General features: G+C 51.7%; 1 protein-coding gene and 1 long non-coding RNA gene across 3 annotated transcripts in view; one reads left to right on the top strand and one right to left on the bottom strand.

The window, feature by feature from the left end:
* Positions 1–23,833, bottom strand: part of Zbtb7c (zinc finger and BTB domain containing 7C) — a 262,054-nt gene that overhangs the window by 32,145 nt on the left and 206,076 nt on the right. The gene's annotated exons all lie outside the window — the stretch shown is intronic.
* LOC125617725 lies at positions 8,778–12,508 on the top strand. The gene is made up of 2 exons (XR_007348816.1): positions 8,778–9,005; positions 11,805–12,508. It is a non-coding gene; the product is annotated as an uncharacterized LOC125617725 (long non-coding RNA).

The raw sequence follows: 23,833 nt of genomic DNA, 5'->3' as shown, positions 1-23,833 counted from the left end.
TCCTCGGCCTCCTCTGGGCCTGTCACCTTCCAACAACTGGGAGATGTCACGGGCATGCCCAGCCCCCACCACCTTGGCCTTGTCCATCTGTCCTCTCAGCCTCCCTCCTCACCCTACCCCGTCTTCACTGGGCTAACTCTTGCTCATCCTCTGAGCCTGCCCAGATGTCCCCTCCTCTGGGAAGCCCTCCTGAATTAGGCAGGGGCCCCCTGTATTCCCATCCTTCCCTCTCCTCTCACCACGTGGAGACATAAGTGAAAAGTGGGTGCTACAGGGATGGGGAGTGCTGGGGTGGGGGCAGCAAGCCACAAGGAGTGTGGCAGGATAAGCCCTGGGGACAAGGACCTCTGTGCAGCCCCGCCCAACCCCAGAGCTTGAAAGGTGGGACCCACCAGGCCTCCTGGAGGGCTGGGGCCCGGTGGAATGGGACAGCAGTAGAGACAGAATGTGGCTCTGCTGCACGGGGAGGGAGGCAGGGCACCTTGGAGGGGACCATTTCCGAAGCCTCAGGCTAATGGACCTTCATTACTGAAATTGCAAAGGGAACAATGTGTACTCGGATGGGAAGTTCAGCCGAGTGGGGACTGAAGATCTCCCAGACAGACAAGAGTGGGGCTGGACGCAGGTCGCAGGGTTTCTGCATCCCTCCCCAGGAAGACGCCGCTCCTCCCCTCAGTCCCTCACCCTGACCTTCTCTACGTCCGTCCACCGAGGGGCACCCGGCCAGCACCTTGGCTCCTCAGGGCTCTTGGCCTCACCCTTCCTTTGTTGGGACATCCCTGAGTCCATTTCCCCCAATCAACAGTCCTGAACAGGCGTTAAGCCCTCAGGCAGTGGCAGAGCAGGGGGTCTTCAGACACAGAAGCACCCCGATTTCATCAGTGTGGGGAACAAATACCTCCACACACGCCCACCTCTGAAAGGCACGTGGGCTGCGTGCAAATGATGGGTTTGGGGAGGATTCACCACAAATGTGTGTGAACGCATTACTGGGCCCCACGCAGAGGAGACCTCCAGGCAGGGGCCCATGAAACACTGAGTCCCCTGAAGGATGCTCGAGGACACAGGTCGGGAATGTAAGTTCCTTGAAGGAGAGGAGGGGATGCTTCTCTGCCCACCCCACAGGATCAAACCTGGAGATTCTCATCCGTGGACATTTAATGCGGTGTTTGTTGAGTGACTCGTGGAGCACATGTGGGCTGTTTCCTTTGAAGTAGTCAGCACTACCTCTACCGTCAGAAGGAGGAAAGGACCCAGGAGTATAAGTAATAAAGGAGGGAAAGCCCTCAGTAAATAGCAAGTGCTGCTGCAGGCTCTGCCCTTCCAGAAAGGCTGGCCCATACAGCTGCTTGTATGTGGCAAAGAGCAAAATGCTAACCCAGGACATTTACATGGGCTAAATCTCTCCAGGAAAAAAACAGGAATCCTATTTCTTTTGATTAAATAATCCTTAAATCAGGATAAAAAGGATTGTTTTTCTGGAAAACCTTTGACCTAGGAGTGCTTCAATATTGCTATAATTTCAAAACATAACGAAGATAGCCACTGTGAAGCATTCCATTTTGCTTCTGAATCCCTCCTTATCCAGGGAGGTCAAGTTCCCAGACCCTCAGTGGGTGCCTACAGCTGTGGTCGGTACTGAACCCTACAGATCCCATGTGCTCCCTATACATACATACCTAGGTAGCCTGACACAGAAGTTAGGCACTGTAAGAAGTGGAGGACAGTGACTATTAATAAAATACGACAACATACTGCAGTGAAAGCTATTTAACACATGAATGGCTTATTTCTGGAAAATTCCATTTACTGTTTTCAGATGGCTGTTGACCACGGGTAACCGAAACAGTGGAAAGTGAGACCCTCAAGGAGGAGAACTATTGCATTCTTAGTGGAAGAAGTGAAGGGACACCTTTGAAGGGGCTGGACCCGTAGGAGGGGCAGGAGAGAAGTTTCCCGCCACCCATATCCCAAAGAGGACCAGTGTGAGCCGCAAGCCTGGGTCAGGCCCGACTCTCACACTGTCTGTCCACTGTGACCTTTCAGAGCGAAACCTGACATTCTGTTACAGTCACAGAATCCCTGGACACTGAGAGTTCAAGGGCAAGGCTTGTCCGGAGCCATTTGAACAGTTTTATCTTAATGCTTGAGCACTTTCTCTTTGTTCCAGGAAGTGAGCTGGACCTTTAGCCTATACCATCTCATTTAGCCCTTCAGGTAATCCTGTGAGATGATGATTCTTACCCCCATTTTCCTACAAGGAGACAGAGGTGGCCGGGAGTGGTGGGTCACAGGGCTGCGGTGAGTCACTGGCCCGTTCCTGTCGGCCAGCTCCCCTTGAGAACATCTGGTAAGGGCTGGAAGAAGTGGGAATCAGAAGAGTGGTTGGAAGGCCAGCAGGGAATGGAACTTTTATAGTCAAGAATGCTGAGTCCCAGAGAGGGAAGAAAACACGATGTCCCCCTTCCTGGTTATGGCAGAAAGTAAGGCCTGCCGTCCTCACCGTGGCCAGGATGCCCATGCTAGCACAGAGAGCCATACCAGCTGCCAGGGGACCCGAGCTGTGACCCGCTGCTCAGCTCTCCAGTGGGGACACAGGCTCAGGCAATAGCAGCCGGGGAGAGTTGGTGGCTGTGACAGCCAGTGCCTTGGAAAGAATGATAAAGACACCGTCTCACCCCTAAGATTACACTCCTTCTTTTCCACCACTCGAGCCCAGAGGTGAGACTGCCAAGTCTTGGTTTTCTCAGGACTTTCCTGGTTGCAGCCCTGAAAGTTCCACATTCCGTACATCTCCTGGGTCCCTGGCACATTGGGACTGTTGGTCACCAGAGACTGTCTCCACCTTCTGGGCTCTTCCACCCACCTCCCCTGTCTTGAGGGATCACGTGACCCCAGCTCCACCAGACAGTGCGGGGCTGGCTTTTCACTCCCACCCACACCTTGAAATGCTGCCCGCCCCATCGGATGCCAGCGGAAGTGCGCCTGCCCCCAAGGATTGCCCAACCTGGCACCTTTCTGCTTTACCTGTTAGGGGGTGGCGAGGGATACAGGGCGAGAAGAGGCAGAGGTGTGGAGAGAGCATGGGATCGAAACAGGAAGAAGGGAGGGGAGGGGAACCGAATGAGACCTAAACAGGGACAAAGAGAAGCAGAGATGAGAAAGATGGGGAGCAAGGACAGAAAGAGGGCACCTGAACCAGGTGGGTATAGAAGTAAAGGAACAGTCCTTTGCTGTGGCCACTGGGGCCCAGGTTCTTCACAAATGCCCACCGGGAAGATGTACTTACTCATGTGGGGCTGTGCAATTACTTGGGTTCAACACCCTCATTTTGAGATTTTTGGGGTCTACCTCATGGGAAGGTAAGGGCCTCCACAGCAGAAATCATGTTGAACTCTCTCTAATCAACTGAGAACTTTCAAAGCATCTTGCTCATGGCAAGATCTTAAATGTTCCTTAATAAGGACGGTGACAATAGTGATATTGATCTCTGGCAATCCAGGTCTCTTAGGCAGGTCTTTCCAAGTCAACGTCAAAACAAAGTTGAGTAATTATTTTGGAAATTTGAGCAACCTGGCCATGAAGAATGAGAAGGTGGCCCTGATCCACTGGGAAACAGAGGCAGGGCTGGCTCCATCTGTGGGCGGTGGCTGGATGGGGTAACTGAAGGGTGCCTCTCTCAGCTCTATCCACCCCAGTGTAAATATTTCATCGGCCTCAGCCCATGCCACCCAGCCTGCCATGCGGATTGCTGGGGATTCCAACTGGGGGAGATTTGAACAAGGAGCTCTGCTGGCGGAAACCACTGACACGTTTCTATCCTGCACCCAAATTATTGTAGGATTTCTGGACTAGCCCAAGAGTCATATTGTGAGCTCCTCAGATCCACAGCTTGTCTCCTGGGCCCTGTCACTGGCTATGGGTGGGGAGGGAATGGGAAGATGGCGGTGGGAACTAGGAGAAGAGGTGGTCCAGAGGCAGACCTGGCCTCTCTGGGAAGGGAAATGGAAGGAGACGGGGTGGACGCTAAAGTGACATCTAGAACTTTCTCCATACAGAAAGTTGCAGTGGGCAGCTTGGTGCAGAGAAGCAAGGAAGTCCACAGTGGGCTTCTCCTCACCCTGCTCCCAGGGAGTGTCCTTAAGCCTCTCCTTCTACCCAGGAAAAGGACCCTGCAGTCAAAAGGTTTTGGCTGCCAAGTGAACGATGTGTGTTGGTTTGGGAGAGGGCATCACTGGGAAAGTTCTGAAGGCAGCAAGCAGGACTCTGTCTCCTGCTGAGGAAGAGGGGGCTCCTCCCATTCTCACTCCAGCAGCTTGCTCAGGAGAACATCACCCAGGCCTAGGAATCTGGACTCCGCTGCCAGGACCGTGAATCCTGAGCAAGATCTAGAGCTGCAGTTCGTGTCTTTTGTTGACTGCTGTGCACTTTGAATAACACAAATGTTGGGGACACCTGAACACCAGAGCCCTGTCAGAGATTCCCAATAAATACTACACACACACACACACACACACACACACACACACACACACACTCACCCCTGACAAAGGCCCTCCTCAGGAGACCTGCCTAACTCTGGGTAAGTCTGCATTTCCTGGACTTGTGTGATCCCTCTGCTCGGCCTAACACCTTTTAATACCTTGCAGATGGGGTGTGACACACACACCTTTGGGGAACACCAGTATAGAGCTGTGCTTTCCAAACTTCTCAGTCATGGAATTCCTAGAGAAATAATATTTTTATGGCACATAGGATCCAAGGGTTCTCTGGAGTCACTGGCCTGTTTTCAGATGACAGAACGGTGCAGGGGGTCAGTATCTGGGCAAAGCCACTGGGCAGGAAGCTCTGAGGAGGACAGAGTCAGTCTAGGATGGAAGCCTGAAGGCCTGACCTCTCGGCCTGGCTCAGGTTCAAACCAGTCTCCTTGAGGTCACACAGGTAGCCTGGCATTCTGAGGTCTCCTCTCCAGTGCCGCACAGCCCAGCTCTCCTCCAGGAGAAGCTGTTATCAGAGACAGGGTGGGGGCGCTGGGCAGGGCAGCTTGTCTCCCAATCCACCCACTACCCTGGGAGCTCAGGGTCCAAACAAACCAGCTCTGCCTTTTGCTCACGCCTCCTGCCTCTTCCCACTCAGGCCCTGGAACACAGCCCCAGCCGGCAGTGCCAGGGAGTCTCCTGGGCGGCAGCCTTGTCCGCGGAGGTCTCCTCTCCAGCGTGGGCTATCTGCTCTCTACTCCACCTGCTACCCAGGCACCGTCTCCCAGCTGGGCCTCACTTGGGCTTCCAGGTCCCATAGCTCCTGGGAGCCCTGATCCTCACAGGGTGCTCCACCACCCCCAGCCTGTGGTCCTGTCTCCGAAGGCCCCATCAGTCCAGGGCCTGCCTCAGCCCTGTCCCCTGGACTACCATCTCTGGCCATCATCACACGTATATCCAGGGGATCCACACGCCCCACCAATGGTGCTGCCAAGCCTTCGGGTGGCGGGGCTGGGGATCACTGTTACTAACGAGATCAACCATTCCGCTTTGAATTAAAGCAAAATCTATTTCACAAGCCATACTGAATTCTAAGCAAGAGGCGAGTGGGCCAAGACTGCATCTAGATTACGGCAACGCACAGGACGGAGCAGCCACTGGGCATCAGGAAGCCTGGGTGTGAGACCTAGCTCCACTCTCTGCCCAGGGGCTTAGCCTGGAAAGGGGGCCCAGCTTCCAGGAGTCCTGGCTTCCCTCTGTCAGCGAGGAGCTTGGTTTTACCTTGAAGTTCTCTTCATGGTTTTGTAGCCTACAAGACTATGATGAGGGAAAGAGAACTGGTAGAACCAGCTCTGAGTCCCTGGATGAGCCATCTGCTCTATTTCTTTTATTCGCAAAGTCATGGTTAATTTTATGTGTCAGCTTGACCAGGCCAGGGTATCCAGATATTGGGTCAAGCACCAAAAGATAAGCAAACTTTTTTTTAAGATAAGATTAACATTTATATTAGTAGACTTGGAGTAAAGCAGATTACTTTATGGGGGGGGGGGCTCATCCAATCAGTTGAAGGCCTTCAGAGAAATAGACTGACCTCCCCAGAGGAAGAGGGAGCTCTGTCTCCAGACAGTCTTTATCAACCCAAACATCCCCTGGTTGTCTAGTCCTGCCAGATTTCGGACTTGCTCGCCGTGGAATTGCACACAGATATGTGTGCATACACATGAACCTATTGGTTTTGTTTCTATGGATAGCCATGATTAATACAATGCAGTTGGATGAAGTCAGTGTTTGTTGTTCAAACTTGAACCCTGAGGGTCTTAACCCAGGCTGCACATTAGACACCCTAGGAACTGTTGGAACACTGACATCCAGATCCCAACCTCAGGCCAATTGAATCAAACTCTGGGGACACTGCATGGGCATCAGTGTCTTTGAACACCCCAGGGCCTCCACCGGTGTAGACTGGGCTGGCAATTAAATGCACACCTGAATCACTTTGGAGCTGATTAAAAATGCATATTCCCTGGGCCCCTTCCAGGGCCTACAAATCGGAATCTTTGTATGGGCTCCTGTTCCGTACAAAGCTCTCAGCACATGGAGCAGCTGCTGTTTAAAGTTTGAGAGCCCTGGGCAGGAGTAGGAGAGGCCAGCAGGGCCCCGTGATCCAGGGACAGCTCTTTTCAGAGCTCAGTGAGCAAGAAGGACTCAGCATCCTCCTGTTTCCACTGGGGACATGCTGTGCCTGCCAGGGAGGCCTCCTTCACTCCTACAGAGCGTCTATGGCTGCCCACTACCTTGTTGTCCCCAGCCCCAGGGCAGGGCAGGGTGGGGCACAAGCAGGCACTCATGCATTTCTGCTGAGTGAATCCATGACACACTGTCCCATCTTGGGCGCCTCCCCTAGCCAGGTGTCTCTGTGAGTGCTACGCCTTCCATCTTGCCCAATTCCATCCCTGTTGGCAAAGGCCCTTCCCTTCCTCGTTGTCTCACCTCCTAGCCATTGTCCAAGGTCCTGTGGACACCTCTACCTCTGGAAGATCTTCCCCAGCTCTTCTCTTCCCTCCATTGTCTCTCGTCACTGCACAAGAATGGCCTAGTCAGGCCCAGAGAGCTGTCCTGTAAGGACACCTCATGGCCTTGGACACCCAACAGGAGGCTATATATAGGAGCTCACAGCGCATGTGCAGGAAATCCCACTGGTGGTCAACAAAGACTCAAGTGAGCAAGTTGGACTCCCGCCCCCATTTATTTGGAACCTCTGCCCTCAGGACCAAGGTTTTGAGCTGTCCACGCATCACCTTGAACCCTGTTCTTTCCAAGGCCAGGGTGGTGCTCTGGGCCACTGCAGTGTGGGGCTCCCCAGAGCACTGAGAGTGGAGCAGAGGAAGAAGACTCTGCTCTGTCCTTGGGAAAGGCAAGGGTGAAGGGCAGGAGGAGCCAAGGTGGTGGAGCATAAAGGAGATCCGTTCTACTGCACGGTAGGGTGACTACTGTCAGCATTAGTAGATTGTGTATTTCAAAATGACTGGAAGAGACAGTTTTGAATGCTCTCACCACAAGGAATGGTAAACACTGGAGGCCGGAGATGTGCTAAACACCTTGGTTTGATCATTCCACGTGTATACATGTGTTGGAACACTACACTGTATCCCATAAATATGTCCAGTCATTATGTGTCAATTATGAAACAAAACTAAGGGGGGAAATGATTGTTCAACCTGTCACCTGAACAGCAAGTTCATCCCAGGTTTGCAGAGAGATTTTAAATTTGATATTTTTAGAGAAATTATTAAAGACTTTTTAAAAAGTCAATAAAAGCCCTTCCTCTTTATACATATATTATAGTTTTCCTACTGTGTTTGAATAAACCCCTTGATTGGAACTAAAAAGGCCTGGGGAGTTCCGTAGTTGGGAATGGCTTGGGGCGGGGGCAGTCTGGGTCCTGCAGGGAGAGCACAGGGAGGGGACGTGAGGGGCACTCTACTGGTCCTTGATCTTTTGACAAGGCTACCCAGAGCCCTGGAATCAAGGACCCATTTCACAGGCGAGACCAACAGTGCTCCTATGCAGGGAAGCCAAGACCCAAACCAGGTGACTTCAAGGGGCACCAAAGTAGCGTCATGGAGGTAGAAAGGGACTCACCTCTTTAGTCACTCAATACACGTTTTAAGGAGGTACTCTGTGCCAGGCATTGCCAGGCACACAGCAGTGAACGGAAGTCTTGGGCACAATGAATTCACAGTCCAGTGGATGAGGGATGGATGGAGCCATCTTGCTGGACCAGAGGCAGCAGAAGGAAAAGGAGGAGGAAGCTGTCCCTATCCCAGTGGATATCAGCCAAGGACCCGGCAGAGCGGGGAAGAACCCGCCCCGTCCCAGTACTGGGGCTTGCAACAAGCAAACAGTCAGGGACAGAGAATCTCACTCTCTGTGGGAAGTTTGTGGCAGAGGTATTTTTAGGATGGCAGAGGGTGGGAGGTATTTTTAGGATGGGCTGCTCTTCCTATTACTCCTCGAACCCCCCTCCCAGTGGGGAACGGATGGAAGGTGGCACTTGGGGACAGGGAGGTTGTCGGCTGCCATACTCTGCAGGGGAAGGCAAACTAGACTTTGTCCTTGGGCTGGGGCCCCAGATGTTTGACCCCGGCCAGCCCCCTGCCGGCCTTTCCCCCACAGCCACTTCCCTTTGGGGACTGGAGTCTGATGCACCCCTCCCCCGTCCAGGCCACATCCCCTCTCTCCCTTCAGGATGACCTGAAAGGGAAGTTTATAAGAGGAAAATGAATGAAAAGGATCCTATTTAACAGCACATACTGGGCGGAGGGACTTCCTGACAGGAACCAATGTGGAAACCAGGCCCAGTTTGGCCATGGAAAACTGGTTTGGCTCAGAACTGGCCAGAGTGGACAGGAGACCTCGGGCAGCTGTACGTCGCAATTAAACTGACCTTGTCCAAGTTCACTTTCTTTCTTGTCCCCTCCAAGCAAACAGACACTATAATAATCTGCATACCACAGCAGGAGAAAGGTACCTTTTTCTTTCTTTTTTCTTTTCTTTTAATCCGGGGGGGGGGGGGTACCCAGCCATTTATGGTGCCACAGAAATGGATGGCAAATCAGGAGCAGATGTAGGCAGATGAGTGGGCCAGGCTGAGCAGAGCCGCTGCCACCAGGCGCCCAGCCTGAGTCACCCGGGTGGGGAGGGCGGGCAGCGGTGGGCAGGGGTGGTTATCTTTATTCTTGGGTTGGGGGTGGGGCACAGCAGGAAACAATGCAAACAGAAGATCCTCAGGGCTGGGACAGGCTCAGGGCTGGAGCAGGTACAGACAGGCTCCCAACAGGCTGCTCTTTGGGCCCCAGAATTACAACAGGTCCAGAATTTGAACCGGGAGGGTTTCCTCCTACCCCACCTTCCTCCCCGCTCCTCTCCACCCACCTTTGCTGTTTGTTCCTTTTACTCAGGGCTCGGCCTGGCTGTGGCTGGCCAGTCAGTCTCCACCCCGGCTCCCCACTCCCTTTCTTTAAGAGCCAGGCCAGGCCAGTGACTGGCAGGAGAGGCCTGGTGCGGGCATTTCGGGCCCTGTCCTGCCTCTGGGCTTCCATGCCACGTTCCTGCATGTCGCCCACCCCTCTACTCACTTCTCCCTTGGCTCTTGTCACTGTGATTTGCTTCTTGTAGGCTCCCTAGGGTGAAGGTGCTGTCCCTGCTTCTCAGACCCCTGCTGGGCCCCAGTGGGTATTCAGCCCCTCTGCAGACTTTTCTAAGATCACCCCACACCAGGCATGGCCCCCTGGAAAGAGAACTCTCAGGAGCAGGACCTCCCTGACTCCGTGACCTCTGGCCCTCAGTAGTAGGTCTGGCACATAGCAAGAGCTTGACAGGGGCCCCTCATACGAATGGATGAGGATCACTGGACACCAGGGGAGCCCCTGCCGCCACCCCAGAAAGCACAGCAGTGTGGATCACTCACCCAACACTCACCAGTGCCGCCTCAGGGGCACCCTCCTAGTGTGAAGAGGAGGGCTTTCCTGACACCCTCAGGCCAACTACAGGCAGGATTTGCTTTGGGGCAAAGTGACCTGGTTTTTCCAGCCCCTATGAATCTTCTGGAGATAGAATGCAAAGAAGAGTGAAGGTGTTTTCTCCAAGATACTTTTGATGGATCAAGAAAAAAGAATCAAAGCAATGTTTAGCCAGAAGGTCTCAGGGCTCTGCTGCTGGGAAATTGAGGGAAGAGGCACCTTCGAGGTCCCCTCCTGCCAAAGTCCTTTCCATCCAGTGGTTTTTTGTTTTGTTTGTTTTTTTTTTTGGTGAGAAGTTACAGTTATTAACATAATGGCACTTTTTTTTTTAATTCTCGAATTTCCCTCGACCCTTTGACCTTTCTAGTTAATTAAAATCACATCTTTGCCAGCATCAAAAATAGGTCATCTATCAAAGTGCTCAAAGAGGAGGAGCAGCACAAGGTGCAAGGAAAGAAGAGAAAAGGGGTGTTTGGCAGTTTCCCCAGTCTTCGGGCCTCTGAGCCTTCTCCACCCCACCGCGCCCCCACTCCCACCACTCAGCAGTGCTGCAGGCGCCTCAGGAGGTGTGCGGGCTGGATTGCAGCAGCGACAGCTGGATGGGGTGTACACCGGGCAGCCTACTCAACAGACTCGGGTTCCCTCCATTCTTTCCCCTTTCAAATACACATTTTGTCTCAGGGGAGACAGGGATACAAGTCCCCAAAGGGGCTCCCTGGTGTTCGCTGCAGCGCCCTGCATTCCTGTCCACAGAGGCCGGAGATGTGACAAAGCTCTTCTAGCCCTGTGCCCTAGAAGGAGAAGCAAGATGGAAGTGGCAGCAGCCAACCCAGCGAGGAAGGACGTGCGAAAACCTCCGCAGGATCTTTTGATCCTGGGAGCCCCTGAGCTGCGCTTTTTCCCCAAGGCGGGCTTGGGCGAGATCACGGCTCAGCGACTGCGCAGTTCTCCTTGACTCCGCCCCCTCTGGCTCCCAGGCTGGCAGGCAGGGGCTCCACCTGCAGCTTCAGGGACAGTAGGAGCCCTCGGGCCTGTTTCCAGGTGGGGGAAGGGCAGGGGACTCCTTTCTGCCTTTGCCTAGCCTTGGTGGTGTCCCGTCTGAAAGGGAGATTGGTGGGTTAAAAAGAGGGGCCTCGAGGGGCCCACCTGCTCTGTGGCTAATCCCTCGGCACCTGCAGAAATCAGACACTCGGTGGAAGACGCCCCATCCTCCCACGCCTGCTCCCCGAGAGCTGGAGCTCTCCTCTCCAAACTGAACACATAATCCACCTACGTGCACCTAGGAAGGCACCTGGCACGCAGCACCTGAAACGTCGCTGCCTCGCCCAGCACAGCCCAGCACAGCCCTCCCTTCACTTGCTTGGACCTGGCGCGTGCGCAGACAAATTCAGCAAATGGTCCTGGAGCCCTTTTAGGGGACAGGTCCTGGGCTGGTGCTCAAGGCTGGGCAATAGTGGGACCCCACTTAATGAGCTGCTTCTATGTCCTGAGTACCTTGCTGGGCACTTTACTCCTGTGGCCTGATTTAATTTATTTTCACAAAAAAACATTTTTTAATTTAGGAGGAGGTTGAGGCTCAATAACTGATGGCGAGAATAGACAACAGGTTCTTTATAAATCACCATAAGGCTCAAGGTGGTAAAGGCTTGCAAATGTAACTTAGAAAGTGCAGGGTGCCCAGAGGAGGGCGATGGTCAGGGAGGTTTCCTCTGGGGAAAAGGGGTGGCCACAATAACACCCAGCTCAAGTGGTGAGGGTAACCGCCTGAGAATGTGTAAATGGGACATTTTTTTTCTATATTCAGACAATATCCAGGACACTGACCCCAAGTACTCCCTGCTTTCCAAGCACCTTGCCAGCCACTGCCATCGTGGTCTGCTGGTTGCCCAGCAACGGACTTCTAAAGCAGAGAAGGCGCAGAAACTCAGCAGGAAGCAGAGTGCCTGGCTCTGGGCTGGGCAGGAGCCTACTGCAGCTTCCTGGTGGACTTGTATCCTCCTTTACCACTGAACCCTTGGGACAGGTATCATGATGGCTTCACAAAGGGATCCTCTGGACTATATGTCAGAGCCAGAGGACCCAAAATGCACTGCTCAGCTGAGGACCTGCAGGGTGGCAAGAGTGCACAGCCTTTGCACCTCTTTCCAGAGCCCTGAGCACCCTCACTTTTCCAACTCATCTAATTAAACCAGGGAGTGGTTTAATTTCCAACTCAGTGCCAGCTGGCCCCCACTCTCTCCTTTACATCACCTGTGTCTGAACTCAGCCAAGACAGCACCTAAGAGCCCTTCCAGCAAAGGCAGTAGGAACAGCATAGAAATAAATCTATGATATATTGTTAAAAGAAAAAAAAATGCATGTCATCCTCTATTGGCTTTTTATTATAAGGCATTCAGGCTCATTTCTTAAAAAATAAGAAAATCTTTGGTGGGGGAGGGCACAAACTTAATTACAAGATGAATATGTTGGAAAACCTAATAAACAGGATGATATCGAAGTTAATAATAATTTATTGTACACTTGAAATTTGCTAACATTTTTTATTAACATAAATACACATATTTATGGGGAAAGAGTCGATCATAATTATTGTCACCACACAAGGTGATGGTGTGGGTTGGGTGGTAATTCAGAGGATGAGACAGACTTGGTTCTCAAGGAGAACGAACACTCTGCGGGCAATTCTGATATGGAATCTTCCAGTATCCTCACACCCCAAACTCCCTACCTGTCGTTGATGAGCGCTGCAGTAAACACACAAAACTGGGGGATGAGGAAGAATGGGTGGGGCACATCCCATGGAACCCAGTGATGAGTCTGAGCCTCGTCCCGGTCCTGGCATGGAATAACCGCTCCAAATGGGCAAACAGGTGGGGCAAGAAAGGACAGCCAGGGCACACGAAAACGATACCAAAGAGTCTTGCATTGTTCAGAGGTAGACAGAAGGCGGTGGGAGATGAGCCCCCAAAGACTTAACAGTCACCAACAACAATGGCAGTGACAACATTGCGGAGCACCCTGGCACCCAGGCACCGTGCTGGCTGTCTTACTCGCCCTGTGGCAGGTGGTCTTCACCGTTTGAGGTGGATCTCATCATTGCCAGCTCTCAACAGGCAAGACCAGGACCTAGGCTTGTGTGATGTCCTGCTGCCTCCCTAGTGGCCAGGGTGAGCCCCTCAGGAGGCCTCACCACAAGGCTCTTTCATTCCTTGGCCTTCCCTGCTTACCTGGCAGGACTCCAGCTTGAACTTAAGCTGCTTCCGCCCAGAATTAAAGCGCACCTGGCACATCCGGGAGGGCCTGGGAGCCAGGCGGGGGAGCATCTGTTGGCTGAAGCAACAAATTGCCTCCAACCATGGCTCATCCCTCATAATTCTAATATCCATTCATCCATTTGCTCATTCATTCATTCATTCTTTCAGCAATGATGAAGCATTATTAAGCACCTGCAATGTAGCAGGTCCTGCACTGGGAAAAGTCTTAAAGGGAAAGAGCCCTGTACCACCCCCAGGTGCGGTGTGTTCCACTGAGGTCAGATAACTGTACTCACCCCTCTGCAGCAGAAGCTCAGGTGGCAGCATAAAAGTGTAATTGGCTGACTTCTGTAGATAACACAGTGGGGTCCTGGAGCCTCTGCTGCCACCCAAGATGTCCCCCTGGCAGGGTACCGTACGGGCAGCAGTGGGTCAAGCTGTGGGCACTGGTACAACTGGCCCCAGCCTGGGAAGAGCAAGCTGGAAGCTACAGGAGAACCAGTGTTCTCACACCAGAGGAGCAGAAAGAGCAAGGGAAGACTGTGTGTTCCTTCCATGGCGTCCCTCATTTGTCCCCAGGGAGGGTGACATGGGAGGCACAGGCTGTGCTTCTGCAATGGTTATGAAGGGTTCTAGGGTTGTTTTTCAAATTGAGGTGAAATTTATAGGACACAATTAACCACTTTAAGTGAAGATTAGGTGGCATTTGGTTCATTCACAATGTCGAGGGATCACCACCTCTGTTTAGTTCCCACCCCCAAAGGAAATCCCACACCTGTGAAGGCACGTACTCTCCGTTCTTCCGCCCCTCTGCCCGGCCCCCACCAACCTTCCTTCTCTTAGTGGATTGGCCCATTCTGGGTATTTTATATAAATGGAATCACATAACATGTGACCTTCTGTGTCAGGCTTCTGTCACTTGGCTTAATGTTTGTGATGTTCGTCCACATTATGGAGTGTAGTAGGACTTCATCTCTTTTATGAATGAAGAATATTCCATTGTAGGCATACACCACAATTTGTTACTCATTTGTCTGTGGATGGATACTTGGGCTGCCGTTACTCCACATTGTGGGGCATGATGCAGCCCCCAAGCCCTCCTGCCCTAGAAGGCTGTAGGGGATGGAAGGAGGGGCTGTGGCTCTCTTCCCAGGGACACCAAGCAAGGGCACCTCCACTGGCAAGAAAGCCCAGTCCATGGGCCAATAGGCTGCTGTCCAGGGCCATGGGGTTGGGAAAGTCTCTCCTCAGCCTTCAGGTCCTCTGACAGCAGCAGTGAGGTGGTCCTGACCACAGACTGCCCCTCAGGAATAGGGAGAAGATGACAGGTTTTAGGTATCTCAGTATCCTCACAAGCCTGCTGTGATAGATGAGAAAACTGAGCCTTTGGGGTTAAGTGACTTGCCCAAGGCCCAGAGTAGGTTGCTTTGGTGGTGGAGCCATGTGTGCAGTTCTCATGCCCCCCTACTCCCAGAAAGGATCTAGTGCCATAGACTGGTGCGGAGAAGAGTCTGGCCTGGAAGTCAGGCCACATGTCCTAGGTTTGAATTTCACAAGTTGAGTAACTTTCCTACCCTGAACCTCCTAAAATAAAAATGCAGGTATTGGTGGATAAGACCAGTTACCCAAACATTTTCTAACTAGAACCCTCTATACCATTTTCTTTATCACCAGGATATAAATCCCTGTGTGCATAAACCTGAAATAAGTTTTATTAATCAGTCCTACTCTAATGGCACACGAGGCACCTTGATATTTTCTACTCTATTCTATTCTATTCTTTCTCTCTCTCTCTCTCTCTCTCTCTCTCTCTCTCTCTCTCTCCCCTCAGCTGGAGGTGGTGACATATTGGATTGATCAAATGGCCCATAATGGAGGCTTATACCTTCAGCATGAAATGCGCTGCCGTAAATGGACTGGTTTCCATGCTACCCCCCAGAATTAACATCTGAGGGTGGCACTGATGCCAAACGAAAAATCTATAGGCACCTCCCCCTTAGACCTGCTTTCCTCCCCTCCTCAGCCCTTTACAGGCTCCCCTCATGCACCCTCACCCCCCACACCCCCACACACACACAGAGGAAGGAGGCCAAGCAGATGCTACATGTCTTTCCCCTGAAGATCACACTGGAACCATTGAGAGGGACCAGAGGGGCTGGCAGGCCAGGGTTCTGCCTCTGCCCTGCTAAAACAGCCCTATTCCATACGTCATTTGCTGGGACATGGACTCTCTCTTATAACTGAATGCTTCTCTGTATTGGAATTTGTCATAATGGGGCTTTACTGCCCAATCTAGCAGCAAAAACATTTTTGGAGCCCTGAAAAAAGATGAAATGAAAGATGTTCCCCGATGCTGCCCGTGCAGAGAGATCCCTTTGTCTCTTCTGATTTTAGCATCTCATATCAGGACCTTACTTTTTCCACTTATATATCCCTGCAGAAAGGAGGGAAGGCCTTTGGTGGGCCTGGGACAGGAGCCTGAATCCCACACAGCAAGTAGAGACTCATGTTGGTCGAAGCTCGCTCTCCATGCCCACTCCTGTACTGGGGCGCTCTACCCCTGAGCTGCATCCCCAGACTTTTTTATTTTTTGAGACAGGGTCTCACTAAGTTGCTCAAGCTGACTTCAAACTTGAGATCCTCCTGCCTCAGCACCCTGAATACCTGGGATTACATCACATGCCATTGTGCCCGGCTGAAGCCATCCTTTAAACACAACCTGGAGTGGACTCTCCAGGTCATCACAAGACAACCCTTGTCCCCCTTCCTACCCAGTGGCTATGCAGGGTCTCCCCATGGGAGGAACTTTTTGTGGCATGAGGCCTCCTCTGTATCCAGCGTCCTTGTCCATTACCCCTGACTGAATGGCCCATGGTGCTGAAGTGCAGCATCGGGAGGCGACCAGGGCACCAGGGCACGGCTCCACCAGGCACATGACAGACAGGGAGGGAGGAGAGCAGGGCTGGGGAAGGCCCAACCAGCTGAGGCTCAGTCTTCAGGGCGCCTTGCCGTGGGGCAGAGGAAGGGACCTGGCAGCCAGGAAATGGAGGCCAGGGGCCAGCGAGGAAGGCGGTCCTGGCAGACAAGGTGCTGTCGCCTGGCCGCCCTGTGTATGTCCCCCTGTGGCCTTGAGTGGGCAACTAGCCGTTTCACTGCCCACGTTCCCTCTTCAGCTTGGGGCGACTCCGAGGAGTGGAGGCAGGTGGCTCTCTAGCCTTGCCAGCCTTCCCTCACTGGTCTCCTGCCCCTCTGGGCTGGCTCCACTGGGGCACGTCTGCATGTCACTGGGGCATTCAAACATGCCTGGAGCCCACAGTGTGCCCATGAGCCATGGGGAGTGACAGACTCAGACCCACCACGCTCACCAGGCCTCACACTTGCTCATGCCATTGCACATGCCCCCTCCGAGACCAGAGGCACTACGGGCCACAGGGCGCGAAGAGTGTGCTGTGTTTGAAGCCCCGGGCAGAGCGCAAGGAGCACCCTGTGGAGGGATGGTAAGTGGGATCAGGGAAGGCCTCTGTCCCCCTTAACCCTTGCCTAGTGACTTCTCATGCCTCCCCAGCTGGCTGATGCCCATAATTCCACAATCAAACTTTATTCCTTTGGGGTAAGCCAGACCTGGCTCCTATTTAGCTCCTATTAAGAATCTCAGGCCCCAGGAGGGGTGTCGTTAAATCTTATCAGTCAATTATATCTTAGAATGCACGAGTTCATTCAAATCAGCCCAGCTGGGCTCCAGGGCCTCCCTTGTGTCTGGTCCTCGGTGGGCCCTTGATGGGGATGGAAACGGCAAGGAGACAGTCCTTGTTTCAAAGACCCCAGCATCTTTCCCCAAAGCAGGATTGGGAGGTGAAGATGGGAACGTCCACTCCCCACCTGTGCCCGCTCAACCTTGTGACGTTCACCCAAGGGCTTCCTCACCTTTCCCCACCAAAGAAGTTGGTCACCAGCTAACAGATGCAAATGTGTACTGCTGTCCCAGAACAGGTGTGAACTGCCCGGGAGCAAAGCTGTGAAGAGGCGGCCCCCAGACATAAGTGCCCAGGAAAAGGACAGGTCAGCACAGTCCACAGACACTGTTTACCCAACTACACCTCTGAGAAGTTCAGCAACGTGTACCAAGGACAGTGAGCCTGTCCTGCCACAACCATCTACTACCTCCCACAGGTAGCTATCAAGATTGTCTCCATGGCTGAGGCCCCTGTGGAATTCTCTCAAAAGTTCCTGCCCCCCCCCCCCCCCCCGCTGTGAGATCTCATCACTCAATGCTACCTATAAGCACCTGAACGTGGTGGGCAGTAGTTTTGACATAGCCTGTCCTATTCTCCCCATCCTCAAGGCCAGAGAATGGGAGTCCTGCTCTGTGTGGCTGAGCAAATGGCCGAACAGTGCCTCATTTTCTCATCTGTCAAATGGGGAGAATAATAACAAAACCCTCATCCTAAGACTACGTGAGAATCAAACGAGGTTGTGATATGAACACTTAGAACAGAGCCCGCCTGGCTGGCTCCTTTAACATCGGCTGCTATTTTATCTCACAGTAAATATCTTCAAAGGAAAATGGAGCACTGATCACACAGAGCGGGTTCTGGGATCACTGCAAATCTTGGTGGTCACGTGAATGTTTGGGACCTTCATATACCCGTCCCTGCCTGGTGAGGGGCCCTGCTCATCTCCAGCAAAAAACTGGGGTGATTCTGGCCCTGTGGGAGGCCTCTGCAGGGCTCCGGGCCCTTCTCCAGGTCTTATCCAAGATTCCTGCTGCTACCTAACCAGGCCCAGTGTCTCCGCTCGAGGTCACTCTGGGCCACCTGTCCTTTCTGCCGGCACTGGTCTACTCTGAATATCACTGGCTGATTCATCTTCCTGGTAAACAACCTGTATTGCATCTCTCTCTTGCTCAGGTCACCTTTGATGAGTCCCCACCTGTGGCATACAGGGCAATTCCTTAACCTGACATTCATTTGCCACCTACCTCTCAGCCCTGATTCCTGACTTTTCCTTATCTCATCACCATTCCCCAACATGGTAGCCACAGCAAGCTCCCACTGAGTCCTTAGACAGTGCCCTCCCCTCTTCCACATATATTATCTCATTTAACCCTAACAACAGCCTCATGCAGTAGACATTATGATTACCTCCATTGCACAGATGGGAACCTTAGACACAAAGAGGTTAAATAATTTAATCAAGGCCATACAGCTGGACAATGGGAGAGCTGCGACTGAAATTCAGAAGCTAGGCTCCAAAGGCTGCATTCTTATCTACGGTCCCATAGGGCCACACCCAGTGTCCTCTCACCTGGATCACTTTCTGTTCCCCCGACACACTGTGCACTGTCCGGCTGCTCCCTTGAGTTCATCCTACCCTCATCACCTCCAAATCCACTCCCCTCCATCACAATGGAGCCTGGCACAGTGTTCACATAGAATGTGTGCACAGAGCCTCAGTGCGCAGAGAGGAGCTGACTCCTTCAAGCCAAAGAGTTGACCACAGTGCTACCTTAAAACACGGTTCCTGCTGGTTACGGAGTGGGGGACCCAGGTCCCTGCACTCACAGTAAGTTATGTTCTTATTCTCATTCCTCTCTCACATCTCAGATTGGACTCAAAGTGACCAGAGCTGCGACCCTATCTGGTGCTTGCTAATACAGGACTCAGGACTAATGATTGGCAGAGCCCAAGAGAGAAACTGTCTCAGATTTTTTCTTATTTCCAAATGGCTTTAGCCTCTTCCCTTCTTTTACTTCGTTCTCCCCTTTCTAGGATTTAAAGCTACAACTTACTTTGCAAAAAGACCAAAACAGTAGATTTATAACTATTCCAAAAGGAGCGTATGCAAATACATAAGTCTGTGTGATTGGCGTCCTCAATCCTCTTCCCCCAGGGTTTACCCCAAGCATCCACCTCTAATCAAATATTGATGAGACCACGGTCGTTCAGGTGTCAGTGCTAAACAGGGTTAGGGAGAGAGAAGTGGTTACAATAAAAGCATAAAGATGAGATTTGTGACTTCTTTTCATCTCACAGTCTAAGGGGGCACAAAAGAACACACACCCAGAAAAAGTACTTTGGCTTCTACCAAGTAAATCTTATAGTCTGGAGTTGGCCCTTCAGGAGCATAAACAGGGACACATGGCTGAGTTGGGGCTGCCAGAGAAACTGGCCTTAAAGGATGGACAATAGCTAGGAATGAATAAGTTAAAGGCAGAGAAGGGACCGGAAATTCTGTCAAAACCAAATCAACAAATAAGCAAATAACAAAAGAAAAACTCCCATGATAATAGAAACAAAGAAGTGAATCAGGGGACATGCTCAGCCTATCAGGGGGTTTCATTTTGGTTGGTGGAATAGATTGACAGAAGGGAACCATGGTTGTGGACTTGGCAGTGAGGAGGGGGCAAATCATGGAGCTTCGTCAGGGCCAGGCTGAGGAATCTCACCTCAACATGGCAGGCCATGGGCAGCTGCTGAGGACATTTAGATGCGGGAGTGATAAGTGGAAATCGCAGTTCACCTGGTGGTGACCTGCACACAAGCCCGGTGCACCAACCACATGGGGAAGAAAAGCATTTTGAAAAGATGAAAGTCATCCCAGAGTGGTGGGGCCTGTCATCTGAGCTGCTTGGGAGGCTGAGGCAGGAGGATGGCAAGTTCAAGAACAGCCTGGACAACTTAGTGAGACCCTGTCTCAAAACTTTAAAAGGGCTGGCTAGGGATGTGGCTTAAAGACTGAAGTCTCAGCTCCATTATTCCAACTAATTATAATCATATTTCTGCCCGGGGCCCAGACTTGAAGAGTCGAGTTCAGAGATCAGGGCTCCAGATTTCTAGTTTCCCCAACTCCTCGGGTGACTGATGCATACTGCAGCCGGGTTGTCACCCTGGACGGGACACAACCATCACCTGGGGATCTCACTAAGCTGTGGCTTCTGACTCAAGAGGCTGGGCTGCGGCCCCAGAGCCTGTTCTAATCAGCTTCTAGGCCAGGCCTATGCTTCTGGTTTAAGGGCAACCCTTGGAGCGTCAAGGTGATAAAGAAAGTTTTGTTCTAAATCTAAATAGTTGTTCTCTATGCTAGGAACACCTCCCACCACCTACTACCTGGCTACTGAGGCCTAATTAATCCGACCCCCTGGAGGCTTAGGTATAGTTTAAAATCTTCCTGGGCAAGTCTACTATCAGGTGGGGTTGAAATCTGCCATCCCATAACTCTGCAAGGTAAGCTCTCCCCTCTCCCCAAGTCAGCGGGAAAGTCCCATGATTCAGAACTGGGCACAGGTGGCGGGAGTTTGGGCAGCCCTAAGCCCTTCCCACCCATGGCCAGCAGCTGGTGTCCAGGAAGGTTCCCATGGGCTGGGACCCAAGCATGGAGAGTGACAGGACAACAGCCCCGGCCAGAGACAATATGTGCTTTTTCCTATGAAAAAAAAAAAAAAAAAAAAACAACCTTGGGTTTTCTCAGGTCATAAAAGGGGGAGGTGAGATGGCATCAGGCACGAGGCCAGTCACAGGACTGTGTCTGCTTACTAACGTATGAAGGGGCCATGGCACGTGTGTTCAGCAGCAGGAGCTCTGCCATGGCTCGGGCTACCCTGCCTAGTCCTGGGGTTCAAATCTCTGTCTTAGGGAATTCTTTGCAACATCACCTGCAGGATTCTAGGTTTAATCCCGCATTTCCCTGAACAGTCACAGTCCCCTCTGGTGAATCATGCTGAACTAGCCTCACAGACAACAGGGAAGGGCAAACGAAGCAAGTCCCCTTTCTGCTATTTCTCTACCCTCAAAGCGCCTAGCAGGGCTGAGCATGCTCAGTGAGGAGCATCAAAACAGGAGCAGAAGGTAGAAGGTGAGTAGTGGAGCTGGAGGAAGGGAAAGAGGCCAAGATCATGACTGCTCAGTGGGATGTGGCCTGTCTTTCTGGGTTTTGCTCCCCTGGTCCTTTCAAAGCCTCCACTTCCAGAAAGGTTGGCCACGAAGCCTGTTGGCTGCGGACGGGTTTCCGGCTGCCTGCCCGTGCTGGCCTCAAACTATAATCAAAACCAGGCCCACCCTCCTTCCAGTCCCCTTGCCTTCCTACCCTGCCCAGCGACTCCGTTCACAGTGTCCTTTCCTCCACAGACACGGCTGCAAGCCCCAAAGGCAACCTAAAACTGCCTGCTGCCCCATTAAAAAAGGTAAAAAGCAACATGTAAAGTAGAATTTAGCCATAGATTTTAGCCCAATATCCAATATGTTATTATTTTGAAATGTATCAATAATGAGGTTTTTTTTCCCCCTCCCACCAAGTTTTTGAAATCCAGTGTGTATGTCACATTGGCAGGACATCTCAATTTGGAGTGGACACATTTCAGATGCTGGATAGCCAGAGGCAGCTCATGGCTGATGCATTGGACAGACCTAGACTGTAAGGACCTCCCCAGGCAGGAATCATGTCTGAGAGCCTCAGACACGTTGGCTGTAAGAGATGAAGGAAATTTTAGGGCCACACAGTCCACTTCTTTCTCTCTTCAGGTGAGGAAACTGCCTCAGCCAGGAAGGGTGAGTGACTTGCTCTAGATCACATGGTGCCAGAGAGTCTAGCAAGGCGAGAGATCTAACCTCCCAAATAAGACCCTAATGAGGGCTGGGCTGTGGCTTAGTGGTAGAGCGCTTGCCTAGCATGTGTGAGGCACTGGGTTCGATCCTTAGCACTGCATACAAAACTAAGCACATAAATAAAAGCATGCTGTCCATCTACAACTACAAAAAGAAAAAAGAAAAGACCCTAATGACCTTTTCTGTGTGCTGTTTTATTTCAGTCTATGCAGGACGACTCTGCCACCCCAGCCATCAAGGCCCTTAAGAAAGGTGTCAATTGACATTGCCCAGTGTTACCTTCTGTTTATCCCTCTTGGCAGGATCCAGTGCTCTGAGTATTCACACTTAGAACAATGCGTCCCTCAACCTCCAAATCCTCCAGTCCTGGGAGAAGCAGTAGAGAAATGGGGACACAGGAAGAAGGACCCTTGACAAAGAAGAGTATAGATGTCAATCATGCAATTTGTGACAGCAGAAGCCAGTGAGGGATCATTCATGCACTGATACTGCAATAAAGAGGCAGCCATCCATCCCAGCAGCCCCCAAGTGCTTATCTCTCCATGGTGGGTCCATGCTACCCACCTCAGAACCGTGGCTGGGTTATAGCAGGAATGCCACCTCTAGTTGTTAGACTCTGGCATCAGTCGACACTCATTCTACCTGCTCTGCAAAACTACTGAACACGTTCTGAACACTGAAGGTGACTGGCCTCTCTCCAGTACACCCCAACATCTCTGACCCATCAGCTGAGCTGCATGTCCGGGAAGAAGCCCAGACCAGCAGTTGTATTTGTTATTATTGTTATTTTACAGTTGATATATAATCTCTACTGATGAAATAGAAGTAGAAAAAAGAAAGCAAACTGAAGTTTTCATGCAAACTAAATTGATAGACTGAAAGGTGAGTTATTATAAAACTTCCTGTTGAATTAGTTATGGATGAGATAATAAAAACATTAGACAGTAATCCAGAAACCCAGGAGTATATTGCACTCAAACAGGCTTTGCATATGTCTTTAAATTCTTATCCCAATAAATCCATTCTAGAAACCACAGAAGATTCCTATGGGATGGTTTGTGCAAGAGCAATAATGGGGGACCCCAACTACTACACCCATCTGCAAATGAAAGGTCTTGACTCATCCCAACATTGGTGGAGAAATGTACATTCACATTTACAAGTTAAAGCAAGTTGTGTGAGTTATTCGTGCAGCTTTGGCTTCTGATCCCTGCTTTTAGTGACTTTCTAGTCTGGCTCTCTGTGGGTTTTGATTGTAGACTGAGGCTGACTGGGTCAAATTTTTCTGAGCCTTGCTGCTGGGGGAGAGCCCATGTTATACAGCTGGTCTCCACTGAACACTGGGCTTGGATATATGCAGGGATTTTGAATGCTCACAGGGACCTTGTATTGGTCAGGGACCAGTCAGAATCAGATAATTCATCAGTGAGAATTTCACGTGGGGCGCTCAGCAGTAGGAACTCATGATTAACAGCAGAAGCTGCTGGAGTATGCAGGGGACAGTGTATCACCAGAGCTGACTTGAGGCTTCCTAGATGGTGCCAGAACCACAGTGGGGGCCGTCTGGGGGAGACTGAGGCTACAGAGCAGGCACAGCCATGGCAGAGATGCCGTCAGATTTACAAGAGGTCTAGAAAAGTAGCTTCTCCCTTCCTCCTTCCCTCTCATGAGCCAAACCCAGCTCAAAGCCCACTGGCAAGGGGGCCCTGCAATGTGTCTGGTGGGTCAGCCCCCAGCTTGTCCAGCAGAGAAGAAATCCGAGGTCATCTGAGGGCAAACAGGCCAAGGACTGGCCCAGATCTCCTGAAATCCAGAGAGTCCCCACTGAATGACTCAGAGTGGAATTTAAGACACTGCTAAGGCTGAGCAAGGAAAAGTGAATATTTGAGGCTGGAGCAGGGAAGGGCTGTCCTCTTGGTGCCCTACAACTGTGCTCCGTGAAAAAGTCCTGTTCTAAGGCTGGCCTGGAGGATAGCAGT

The sequence above is a fragment of the Marmota marmota genome, unplaced genomic scaffold, assembly GCF_001458135.2.
Source record: "Marmota marmota marmota unplaced genomic scaffold, marMar, whole genome shotgun sequence".
NCBI classification, from domain to species: domain Eukaryota; kingdom Metazoa; phylum Chordata; class Mammalia; order Rodentia; family Sciuridae; genus Marmota; species Marmota marmota.
Note: the sequence above shows the minus strand (reverse complement) of the source record. Positions and strands in the feature narration are given on the sequence as shown.